Consider the following 13040-nt stretch of genomic DNA (forward strand, 5'->3'; position numbering starts at 1 on the left):
CAAGGGCAGCAGATAAATAGGAACAGCACCACCTGAAAGTTCCCCTCCAAGCCACTCACCATCCTGACTTGGAAATATATCACTGCCCTTCACTGTCGCTGGGTCAAAATCCTGGAACTCCCTCCCTAACAGCACTGTGGGTGTACCTACACCATATGGACTGCAATGGCTCAAGAAGGCAGCTCACCACCACCTTCTCAAGGGCAATTAGGGATGGGCAATAAATGCTGGCCCAGCCAGCAAAGCCCACATCCTGTGAACGAATTTAAAAGAATGTGATTCTGCAGCCCTGTAGCCACTGTTGTTGTATTAGCCTGGGCAGGGAGTTCAGCTGGGTATTCCAGCATGAAGGGCATCGCAGCCAAACCTGATCCTGTATTCAGCTCAAATCCAGACACTGACACTCACAGAGAGAGACACCACAGACACTCACACACAGAGAGACACAACCATGGACAGACACTCATTTGCAGATAAATACACCCACAGACATGCTCAGATACACACACACACTCATAGACAGTCTCACACACACACATGCCCACTCTGACACAGATACACACTGACGTGGACAGCCTTGCTCTCTCTCCCCACCCCTGCACCGCCCCCCTCCAACCCCCTCTCTTGCGCGCTCGCTCTCTCTCTCTCTCTCTCTCTCTCACACACACAAAGGCACTCACAGATACAGAGACAGATACACACGCTGACATGGACAGCCTCGCTCTCCCTCTTCCTCTCTCTCACACACACATAGAGAGACATACACATGTGAAGTTTCTCACACATTGAATTAAAGAAACTTACAGTATTAAGGAGACCATTCAGTCTATTGTGTCTGAGCCCGCTGTTTGAAAGCCGTTGTGCATCTTTGCTTTTTATTCAGAACCCTGTAGGGTCCTCACCCTCACACACATCCAGCTGGGATCTCTGGAAAGCAAACTGGAGCGGGGAAGTCTGACTGATTTCTTTCCCAGTTTGAGCTTCAGGCTAATTGCATGCATGCCACCCCCTCCCTTAATGTCTCCCATGCTAGTTGGCAAGGAGAGGGCCTTCTCTTTGTTTCTTGTGAGTGGTGGTCTTTAATTTTATTCATTTTCAGGATGTAGGCGTTGCTGGCTGGGCCAGCATTAATTGCCCATCCCAGTTGCCCTTGAGAAGGTGGTGGTGAGCTGCCTTCTTGAACCACTGCAGTCCCTGTGGCATAGGTACACCCACAGTGCTGTTAGTGAGGGAGTCCCAGGATTTTGACCGAGCGACAGTGAAGGAACTGCGATATATTTCCAAGGCAGGATGGTGAGTGACTTGAAGGGGAACTTCCAGGCGGTGGTGTTCCCATCTATCTGCTGTCCTTGTCCTTCTTGGTTGTAGCGGTCGTGGGTTTAGAAGGTGCTTGTTGAAGAAGCCTTGGTGAGTTCCTGCAGTGCATCTTGTAAATGGTATATACTGCTGCTACTGTGCGTCGGTGGTAGAGGGAGTAAATATTGAAGCTGGTGGAATGGGTGCCAATCAAGCGGGGCTGCTTTGTCCTGGATGGTGTCAAGCTTCTTGAGTGTTGTAGGAGCTGCACTCATCCAGGCAAGTGGGGAATATTCCATCACACTCCTGACTTGTGCCTCATAGATGGTGGACAGGCTTTGGGGAGTCAGGAGGTGAGTTACTCGCCGCAGGATTCCTAGAATTTGACCTGCTCTTGTGGCCACAGTATTTATATGGCTAGTTTTTTAAAATTCATTCATGGGATGTGGACATCACTAGCTGGGCCAACATTTAATTGTCCTTGTTCAGAAGGCATTTAAAAGTCACATGTAACCCACATTGCAGTGGTGCTGGGAGTCACATGTAAACCAGACCAGGTAGGGATGGCAGGTTTCCCTCCCTAAAGGCCATTAGTGAACCAGATGGGTTTTTACGACAATCAGCAATGGTTTCATGGTTACCGTTGGACTTTTAATTCCAGATCTTTTTATTGAATTCAAATTCTACCATTTGCTGTGGAAAGATTTAAACCCAGGTCCCCAGAGCATTACCCTGGGTCTCTGGATTACTAGTCCAACGACACAATAACACTACATCATCACCTCCCCCAGTTCAGTTTCTGGTCAATGGTAATGCCCCAGGATGCTGATAGTGGGGGATTCAGCAATGGTAATGCTATTGAATGTCAAGGGGCGATGGTTAGATTCTCTCTTGTTGGAGATGGTCATTGCCTGGTACTTGTATGGTGCGATTGGTCAAATGTTGCTTTGATGTCCAGGGCAGTCACTCTCACCTCACCTCTGGTGTTCAGCTCTTTTGTACACACTTGGACCAAGGCTGTAGTGAGGTCAGGACTGAGCGACCCTAGCAGAACTGAAACTTAGTGTCAGTGAGCAGGTTATTGCTGTGTAAGTGCTCCTTGAAGGCACCTTCAACAACACCTTCCATCACTTTTCTGATGATTGAGATTAGCTGATAGGGTGGTAATTAACTGGATTAGATTTGTCATTTTTTTGTCAACTGGACATACCTAGGCAATCTTCGATATTGCCGGGCAGATGCCAGTGTTGTAACTGTACTAGAACAGCTTGGCTAGGAGCGCGGCAAGTTCTGGAGCACAAGTCCTCAGTACTATGATTGGGATTTTATCAGAGCCCATTGCCTTTGCTGCTGCTTTTTACTGTGCGCTCTGCAGGAGGCTTGGAAAGATATCCGTGAGCTCAAATTTACCACTGCTATTCTGAAAGGGCGCCCCCCTGGTGCTGACAACACTGGAGGGTTTTATCTTTCAAACAGGTGGGTCTTCTGATGTCCCTGTCCTGATTTATGGTGGAGAGGTGCTGAAGTATTAAGTGGATCGGATGGTATCAGCACCATCTCAGCATTGCGAGAGTTAAAACACACGTGAGCCAGCAGGACTCCCAGCAGCCCTGGCTAATCCCTTTGGATTTCTGATGAGATGGGCTGGCTCTGTCTCGGGAGTAGGGAGGTGTCAAGTAGCAACCCAACCTTCTCATAGTGCAGGACTGCACTCCGAGCTAAAGAATAGCTTGAACTACAGCTGGGCACCACACTTTAGGATGGATGTCCAGGCTTTGGTGAGGGTACAGAGGAGATTTACTAGAATGGGGACCAGGAATAAGGGGCTTCAGTTATTAGAGAGACTGAAGGGGCTGGGATTGTTTACCTTCGAGCAGAGAAGGCTAAGGGGAGATTTAATAGAGGTGTTCAAAATCATGAAAGGTTTAGACAGAGTGAGTAAGAAGAAACTGTTTCCAGTGACAAGTGGGTCAGTAACCAGAGGAGACAGATTTAAGATAACAGAAAAGATCCAGAGGGGAGATGTGGAGAACTCTTTAGTCATTGAGTTGTTGTGATCTGGAAGGTGCTGCCTGGAGATGTGGTGGAAGCAGATTCAGCCATAGCTGTCAAAAGGGAATTGGATAAAGAGTTGAAGGGGAAGAAAGTTACAGGGCTGTGAGGGATGAGCCAGAGGACTGGAATCATTGGATAACTCTTTCAAAGAACAAACACAGTCTTGATGAACAATTTTGTGCTTCCTGAGACTTTCACATTTCTGTTTTCGATCCCCTGATGTACCACTCTTCCTTCTTGAATGTTCTAATCTCCGCTGTTGTCGGTGTCTGCTTAAATTCCACCTTCATGTTGCAAGGCACTTTGGCAATGTACTGATGCGATGGGGTCGGAATCGAAATTCTGCAGAGAAGGTCATCACTTCTGTTTTTAAGGAGAGTCAGTTGACTATTTGACAGCAAGGGGCATCGCAGTTAGACTACACCTGTCTTGTTCCCCAAGTCCAGATGCACCTCCATCCTGTGGCATCTTGATGGCAATCGGCAATGGGAACCTGGAGAAGAGAGAGTGTGCGAAAGTCCCTCAATACTGACCCTCTGATGGTGCAACAATCCCTCCGTACTGACCCTCTGACAGCGCGGCGCTCCCTCCGTACTGACCCTCTGACAGCGCGGCGCTCCCTCCGTACTGACCCTCTGACAGCGCGGTGCTCCCTCCGTACTGACCCTCTGACAGCGCGGCGCTCCCTCCGTACTGACCCTCTGACAGCGCGGCGCTCCCGCCGTACTGACCCTCTGACAGCGCGGCGCTCCCTCCGTACTGACCCTCTGACAGCGCGGCGCTCCCTCCGTACTGACCCTCTGACAGCGCGGCGCTCCCTCCGTACTGACCCTCTGACAGCGCGGCGCTCCCTCCGTACTGACCCTCTGACAGCGCGGCGCTCCCTCCGTACTGACCCTCTGACAGCGCGGCGCTCCCTCCGTACTGACCCTCTGACAGCGCGGCGCTCCCTCCGTACTGACCCTCTGACAGCGCGGCGCTCCCTCCGTACTGACCCCCTGACAGCGCGGCGCTCCCTCCGTACTGACCCTCTGACAGCGCGGCGCTCCCTCCGTACTGACCCTCTGACAGCGCGGCGCTCCCTCCGTACTGACCCTCTGACAGCGCGGCGCTCTCTCAGAAGAGAAGTGGGTTCCAGTATGTGGGGCTCTGGCATCAGTACTAGGGAAAGTGGGGCTGCACTGTTGGGACGGTTTACGTCTGAACCATGCTAGAACGAGTGTCCTTGCAAATCACGTAACTAGGGAAGTAGAGAGGGCTTTAAACTAAACAAGAGGGGTGAGGGATCAAGTTTGGGCGGAGGTAGCAATTTAAGGTGTAGAGTCGAGACAGGAGAGCAAAAATGTAACATGTGAAATGAGGGTGAGCGAATGGCAAGAAGGGACACAGAGAAAAAAACCTAAGAATATATCAACAGTCAAGACTAGATGTCACTAAAGTAAGAAAAAGACAAAACTGAAGCCTCTCTATCTGAATGCACGTAGCATTCATAACAAAGTAAATGAATTGATGACCCACACTGAAGCAAATAAATATGATCTGATAGTAATTACGGAGACGTGCTTGCAGGATGACAAAGTTTGGGTCCTTAACATTGAGGGGTAAATGACATTCGAGAAGAATAGGAAGCTACTGTTAATCAAAGAGGGCATTGGTGTAATAGTTAGATATGACCTTGGTTCAGGAGATCCAGATGTAGAATCGGTTTGGGTGGAAATGAGGAATAATTGGAGGAAAAAGTCACTAATGGGAGTGGTCCACAGGCCCCCTAACAGTAGCCACAGTGTAGGATTAAGTATACAAGAGAAAATATTGCATACTTGTGATAAAGGGGCAGCAATAACCATGGGTGATTTTAATCTAACATAAACTGGAAAAATCAGATTGGCAGTAGTAGTCTGGATAAAGAGTTGTTAAAATGCTTTCCATGTAGTTTCTTAGAGCTGCATGTTCTCGAACCAACCAGATTATATTAGACTTGGTATTGTGTAACAAGACAGGATTAGTTAATGGCCTCAGAATAAAGGCACCCCGAGGTAGTGGCAACCACAATATGATTGAATTTTACATCCAGTTTGAAAGAGAGGAGAATGGGTCTAAGACTAGTATCTTAAACTTAAATAAGGGCATCTGTGTGGGGATGAAAGCTGAGCTAGCTGAAGTGAACTGGGAAACCAGGCTGGAGGATAGATCAATAGAGAAGCAGTGGCAGACATTTAAGGGGATATTTCAGAGTACTCATAATAAGTACATTCTGACTATAAAGAAAAATTCTAAGGGGAGGACCCACCATCCATGGTTAACTAAAGAAGTTAAGGAAAGCATCAAACTTAAGGGAAAACCATACAACTCTGCAAAAATGAGTAGTAGGACAGATAATTGGACAGAATATAAAGAAAGGCAGAGAATGGCTAAGAGGTTCACCAGGAGAAAGAAATGAGAGTATGAGAGGAAGCTAGCTAGAAATGTACTTAAAAAGGAAAAAAGTAAGTAATGTGAGTGTTGGTCCTCTAGAGAGTGACAGTGGGGAGTTAATAGTAGATAATAAGGAAATGGCGGAAGCAATAAACAAATATTTTGCTCCTGTGTTCACTATAGAAGATACAAAAAACAATCCAGCAATAGCTGCAAATCAGGAGGTGAAAGGGAGAGAGGAACTTGGTGAAATTTGAAATCACTAGGGAAACGGTACTGAGCAAATTGATGGAGCTGCAGAATGGCAAGTCTCTGAGTCCCAATGGACTACATCCTAAGGGCTTAAAAGAGGTTGCTAATGAGGTAGTCGATGAGCTGGTGTTAATTTTTCAAATTTCAAAGTTTCTGGAAAGGTTCCATCAGATTGGAAAGTAGCAAATATAACCCCTCTATTCAAGAAGAGAGGGAGGCAGAAAACAGGAAACTATAGCTTGACGTCTGTCGTGGGGAAGTTATTAGAATCAAACGTTAAGGAGGTTATAGCTGGGCGCTTAGAAGAGCTCAGGGTAATCAGGAAGAGTTAGCATGGCTTTGTGAAAGAAAAATCATGTTTAACCAAGTTATTAGTTTTTTTTGAAGGAGTAACATGCACAGTGGGTAAAGGGGAGCTCGTGGATGTGCTGTACTTGGATTTCCAGAAGGCATTTGATAAGGTGCCACGTCAAAGGTTATTATGGAAAATAAAAGCTCATGGTGTAGTGGGTAATGTATTAGCATGGATAGGAGATTGGCTGGCTAGCAGAAAACAGACCATGCATAAATGGGTCTTTTTCTGAATGGCAGGATGTGACGAGTGGAGTCCCACATGGGTCTGTACTGAGGCCTCAATTTTTTATGATTTACATCAATGACTTAGATGAGGGGAATGAAGACATGGTAGCTAAATGACACAGATGACACAAAGATAGGTAGGAAAGTATGTTATGAAGCGGACATGAGGAGGTTGTAGGTGGATATAGATAGGTTGAGCGAGTGGGCAAAGGTCTGGCAAATGGAGTTTAATGTGAGAAAATGTGAAGTTGTTCACTTTGGCAGGAAAAACAAAAAATAAGAGTATTGCTTAAATGGAGAACAGCTGCATAATTCTGGGGTGCAGAGGGATCTAGGTGTTCTAGTACATGAGTTACAAACAGCAAGTAATTAAGAAGGCTAATGGAATGCTATTTTTTATTACAAGAGGGATTAAACATTAATTAAAGTAAGGATGTTATGCTTCTGTTATACAGGACATTGGTGGGCACCTCAAATACTGTGTGCAATCTTGGTCTCCTTATTAAAGGAAGGATGGAGGTGGTCCAAAGGAGATTTACTAGATTGATACTGAGAAACGAGTGGGTTGTTTTATGAGGAAAGGGTGAACAGACTGGGTTTGTTTCCACTTTAGAGTTTAGAAGAGTAAGGGGTGATTTGATTGAAGCATACAAGATCCTGAAAGGTCTTGACAAAGTAGACGTTAAAAGGATGTTTCCTCCAATGTCTGAGCCCAGAACTAGGGGGCACTGTTTTAAAATTAGGGGTTGCCCTTTTAGAGATGAGGAGAAATTTTTTTCTCCCAAGAGGGTTGTGTGACTTTGGAATTCTCGGCCTCAGAAGGTGGTGAAGGCGGGGTCATTGAATATTTATAAGGCGGAGGTAGATAGATTCTTGTTAGGCAAGGAAATCAAAGGTTATCAGGGATAGATGGGAATGTGGAAATCGAAACACAAGAAGATCAGCCATGATCTTATTAACTGGCGGAGCCGGCTTGAGAGGCCGAATGGCCTACTCCTGTTCCCATTTCTTATGTTCTTATGCTCTATGACCCTCTGACGGTGCAGCACACCCTCAGTACTGACGCACTGACAGTGCAGCACTCCCTCAGTACTGACCCTCTGACCGTGTGCCATTCCCTCAGTACTGACCCTCTGACAGTGCAGCACTCCCTCAGTACTGATGCACTGACAGTGCAGCACACCCTCAGTACTGACGCACTGACAGTGTGCCATTCCCTCAGTACTGACCCTCTGACAGTGCGGCACTCCCTCAGTACTGATGCACTGACAGTGCAGCACACCCTCAGTACTGATGCACTGACAGTGTGCCATTCCCTCAGTCCTGACCCTCTGACAGTGTGCCATTCCCTCAGTACTGACCCTCTGACAGTGCGCCATTCCTCAGTACTGACGCACTGACAGTGCAGCACACCCTCAGTACTGACGCACTGACAGTGCAGCACTCCCTCAGTACTGACGCACTGACAGTGTGCCATTCCCTCAGTACTGACCCTCTGACAGTGTGCCATTCCCTCAGTACTGACGCACTGACAGTGCGGCACACCCTCAGTACTGATGCACTGACAGTGCGGCACACCCTCCGTCCTGACGCACTGACAGTGCGGCACACCCTCCGTCCTGACGCACTGACAGTGCGGCACACCCTCCGTCCTGACGCACTGACAGTGCGGCACACCCTCCGTCCTGACGCACTGACAGTGCGGCACACCCTCCGTCCTGACGCACTGACAGTGCGGCACCCCCTCCGTCCTGACGCACTGACAGTGCGGCACCCCCTCCGTCCTGACGCACTGACAGTGCGGCACCCCCTCCGTCCTGACGCACTGACAGTGCGGCACCCCCTCCGTCCTGACGCACTGACAGTGCGGCACCCCCTCCGTCCTGACGCACTGACAGTGCGGCACCCCCTCCGTCCTGACGCACTGACAGTGCGGCACCCCCTCCGTCCTGACGCACTGACAGTGCGGCACCCCCTCCGTCCTGACGCACTGACAGTGCGGCACCCCCTCCGTCCTGACGCACTGACAGTGCGGCACCCCCTCCGTACTACCACTGTCCTTTCAACACAGTGCATAGGCAGGGCCGGGGCCACCTTCACTGCCTGAACACTGCTCAGGAGCTTCAGTGGTATGGGAGCAGCTGCCACCACAGCAAAAGCTACATTAATGGGGAGATCAGCCCCCCTGACGTTTCTGAATACAACGGGGGCCCTGTGCTTTGTCAGGAAGATTTCAACCCATTACCAGAATGGGAGCTGATTGCTCTGTTAAATACTCACTGATTAACCAGTGCCTCTCGGCTGTCTAGCTGATGCATCTGGAAGCCCAGCTCCAGAAAAGGTACACGGAGATGGAAAGATATCACACAGTCTGCTCAATGTGATCCATCTCCCTTCGCTCTCTACCTCCCTCGAGAACCACCAGAGACTGTGAGAGAGACCAACAAGAAGAAACAGAGAAAGAGACAGTTGGGATGTAGAAATAAGCCACAGAGAGGAAGTGTGAGGGAAAGAGAGATGTAGAGCATAGAAAGTAATGGACAGAAGGGGATAGAGATGGGGAAGATGGAGACCAAGAGAGTGATAGGGGGACAGCAAAAGGGATAGAGGTAGTCAGAAAGTGAAGAGAAAGAAAGCAAGAGACAAAGAGGATAGAAGGAGAGCGGGAGGAGATAGAGATAGACAGAAAGCAATAGGAAGAGAAAGAGGGAGACAAATAGACAAAATGAATAAAGATTGAACAGAAAGGTGGAAAGACAGAAAAAGAGGGAGTTGAAGAGAAAGAGAGAGAGAGAGAGAGAGACAAAGATATGGAGAGATGCTGGAAGGTTGTGCACCCACGTACTCTTTCATCCCAAATATTAGACGATGGTTTAACTAAAAACACACTTTCTTTCAATTTGATTCAGTCCTATGCAGGGGTGTTTTATAGATCTGACTTTAATTAGCCAGCCTGTAACCTAATCTGTCTCTGACAGATGATTTCATTTGCTGTTACAACTGCCTTTAAGTTAGCAGCCCACTGGCAGATGAAGGCACAGTGTCCTACAGAGCCTCTGCTCAATGACAGGACTCACAAACGGCTGCGACCTTGCACTTGCCTCCACCCTCCAGTCGGCCAGCAACAGGAGGCAACAGGCAGCCAACGTGTGTGTGGGTTTTTGTGAGATGACTGAATCCTTTAGCAGGAGCTTGTGAGGAACACACTGTGACTGAGAAAAGTCACAGAGGGGGAGAGGGCGTAGGGCCTGTTCATTCCGAGCAAGCTGGTTCCCTTGGCACGGACAACACCCTGTGGCATTTTCTGGCCGTGTGCAAAACAGTCGGCTTGATTGAGAGAGAGGGAGGATCACAGCAGAAAAAATTCAGCCGGAACTTTGACTCGCTGATAGCTGCCGGGCTTTACTGATTGCTGCCTGTTTGCAGGAGGACCTTCTACATCAGATAACCAACAGGTACGGATGTGTGTTTGGGGGCATGGGGGGAGCAACAGGCAGTGGAACAGGGAGGGAGAATGACTGGGCATGTGGGGGCAATGCAGGGTGGACAGGGGGTTGGTCAGAATAACACAGGAATAAAAAGCTACCTTGATCAGGAAATATTTGACATTTACTAGCAATTCTTGAAGTAAGATTATTGCTGCAACTTTTGCAATACACTCTCATTGGCCACTTGAGCTGCACTTGTGAAGGCTGCGAGAGGGTCTCGTCCATATGATTAACCTTCAGTAACCATTACCTTCAACACCTCCACTCTCTGCAAGGCATGGACTCTCACTGGGGTACAGTTCCACACACACGGACTCTAACTGGGGTACAGTTCCACACACACTGACTCTCATTGGGGTACAGTTCCACACTCGTGGACACTCACTGGGGTACAGTTGCACACGCTGACTCTCACTGTGGTACAGTTGCACACACTGACTCTCACTGGGGTACAGTTCCACATACACTGACTCTCACTGGGATACAGTTCCACACAAACTGACTCTCACTGGGGTAAGGGTTCCACACAAACGGACTCTCATTGGGGTAAGGGTTCCCACACAAACTGACTCTCACTGGGGTAAGGGTTCCACACAAACGGACTCTCATTGGGGTAAGGGTTCCACACAAACTGACTCTCACTGGGGTACAGTTCCATGCACGCTGATTCTCACTGGGGTTCAGTTCCACACACACTGACTCTCACTGGGGTACAGTCCCACACACACTGACTCTCACTGGGGTACAGTTCCACACACACTGACTCTCACAGGGGTACAGTTCCACACACACTGACTCTCACTGGGGTACAATCCCACACACACTGACTCTCACAGGGGTACAGTTCCACACACACTGACTCTCACTGGGGTACAGTTCCACACACACTGACGCTCATGGGGTACAGTTCCACACACACTGACGCTCATGGGGTACAGTTCCACACACACTGACGCTCATGGGGTACAGTTGCATACACACTGACTCTCACTGGGATACAGATTCACACACTGACTCTCACTGGGGTTCAGTTCCGCTCATACTGGCCTGAAATTTTCCCTTGTCAGGAGGGCGCGATCGGCAGGCCTGGGAATGGCCGGTAAATGAGCCCCAATTGCGATCGGCCTCCAGCCGTGATTTCACGCTGGCTGGCCAATTAACGACCAGACTGCCTGAAGCTTGCACTGGGAAGCTCAGCGCTACCGGGGTGGTGGAGGGGAAGACGGGGGGGCTGTGATGTCACTGTGGGCGTGGGTGAGTGCTTTGAGAGAGCACCCTGAAGGCAGACAGCTGCCTCAAGGAGCTGCAGACCTGCAAATAATAAAATGAAGCACAAAAAAGCTGCAAAAAATGTCCATGCAGCACAATCAGCGCCTGGAAGCATACCTTGTAAAAATGCTGTACCCCGATATTTCTCTTTACTTTATTTCCTAGTGGAGATTTCATCCCCCACTTGGATGAGGTCTCATCAGAAATGTAAAGGACCACCTGGCCGATTCACCCGTCCGCCAGCTATAGGGTTGGACGGGCCATGACAAATTGCACCCGTATTATGGGCTTACTTGCCAGAAGCGTGCCTGCTGAGTGAAATGTCGAGCGGGGGTGGGATGACATCAGGCTGCTTCCCCGACATCATCTCGCGCGATTTTACACCCACTCGGGTCGGCCTGCGCCAGCCTGCAGAACGTAAAATTCTGCCCACTGACTTTCAGGGGAGTACAGTCCCACACACACTGGCCAGGATTTTGCCCTCATCAGGCGGGCTTGGCGGGGGGAGTGGGAGTGGTCGGGAAACGAATTGCCGCCAGCGATCAGGCCCTGACTGCGGTATCACACTGGCAGGCTAATTAAGGCCCCCCCAGCAGGAAACGCGTGCTGCAGTGCTCAACATTGCCTTTGTGCAGTGAGTGAGGGAGGGCGGAGGGTGAGCGCAGAACTTCGCGCAGGAAAAGTTCCCTGAGGCACAGAGCTGCCTCAGAGAGATGAAGATTTTAAAAGTAAAAATAATAAATTGTCCTGCCCTCTCATTGCTGACCCTCTGACAATGCAGCGCTCCCTCAGTACTGGCCCTTTGACAATGCAGTGCTCCCTCAGTACTGACCCTCTGACAGTGCAGCACTCCCTCAGTTCTGACCCTCTGACAGTGCAGCACTCCCTCAGTACTGACCCTCTGACAGTGCAGCACTCCCTCAGTTCTGACCCTCTGACAGTGCAGCACTCCCTCAGTACTGACCCTCTGACAGTGCAGCACTCCCTCAGTACTGACCCTCTGACAGTGCAGCACTCCCTCAGTACTGACCCTCTGACAGTGCAGCACTCCCTCAGTACTGACCCTCTGACAGTGCAGCACTCCCTCAGTACTGACCCTCTGACAGTGCAGCACCCCCTCAGTACTGACCCTCTGACAGTGCAGCGCTCCCTCAGTACTGACCCTCTGACAGTGCAATGCTCCCTCAGTACTCACCCTCTGACAGTGCAGCACTCCCTCAGTACTCACCCTCTGACAGTGCAGCACTCCCTCAGTACTGACCCTCTGACAGTGCAGCGCTCCCTCAGTACTGACCCTCTGACAGTGCAGCGCTCCCTCAGTACTGACCCTCTGACAATGCAGCGCTCCCTCAGTACTGACCCTCTGACAGTGCAGCACTCCCTCAGTACTGACCCTCTGACAATGCAGCGCTCCCTCAGTACTGACCCTCTGACAGTGCAGCACTCCCTCTGTCAGAGATATTAGAATGGCTGGCTGTATTTAACGTTGATAAGTCACCAGAACCAGATGGGTGCATCCGAGGATACTGAGGGGATCAAGAATGGAAATTGTGGAGGCACTGTCCATAATCTTCCAATCCTCTTTAGATTACAGGGGTGCTGTCAGAGGACTGGAGAATTGCAAATGTTACAGCCTTGTTTAGAAAGGGTTTAAGGATAAATCCAGCAACTACGTGCCAATCAGTT

General features: G+C 49.5%; 1 protein-coding gene across 3 annotated transcripts in view; it reads left to right on the plus strand.

The window, feature by feature from the left end:
• Positions 1 to 13040, plus strand: part of LOC121284932 (tensin-like) — a 161698-nt gene that overhangs the window by 22768 nt on the left and 125890 nt on the right. The window lies entirely within an intron of this gene.

Source organism: Carcharodon carcharias, chromosome 12, assembly GCF_017639515.1.
Source record: "Carcharodon carcharias isolate sCarCar2 chromosome 12, sCarCar2.pri, whole genome shotgun sequence".
NCBI lineage: Eukaryota > Metazoa > Chordata > Chondrichthyes > Lamniformes > Lamnidae > Carcharodon > Carcharodon carcharias.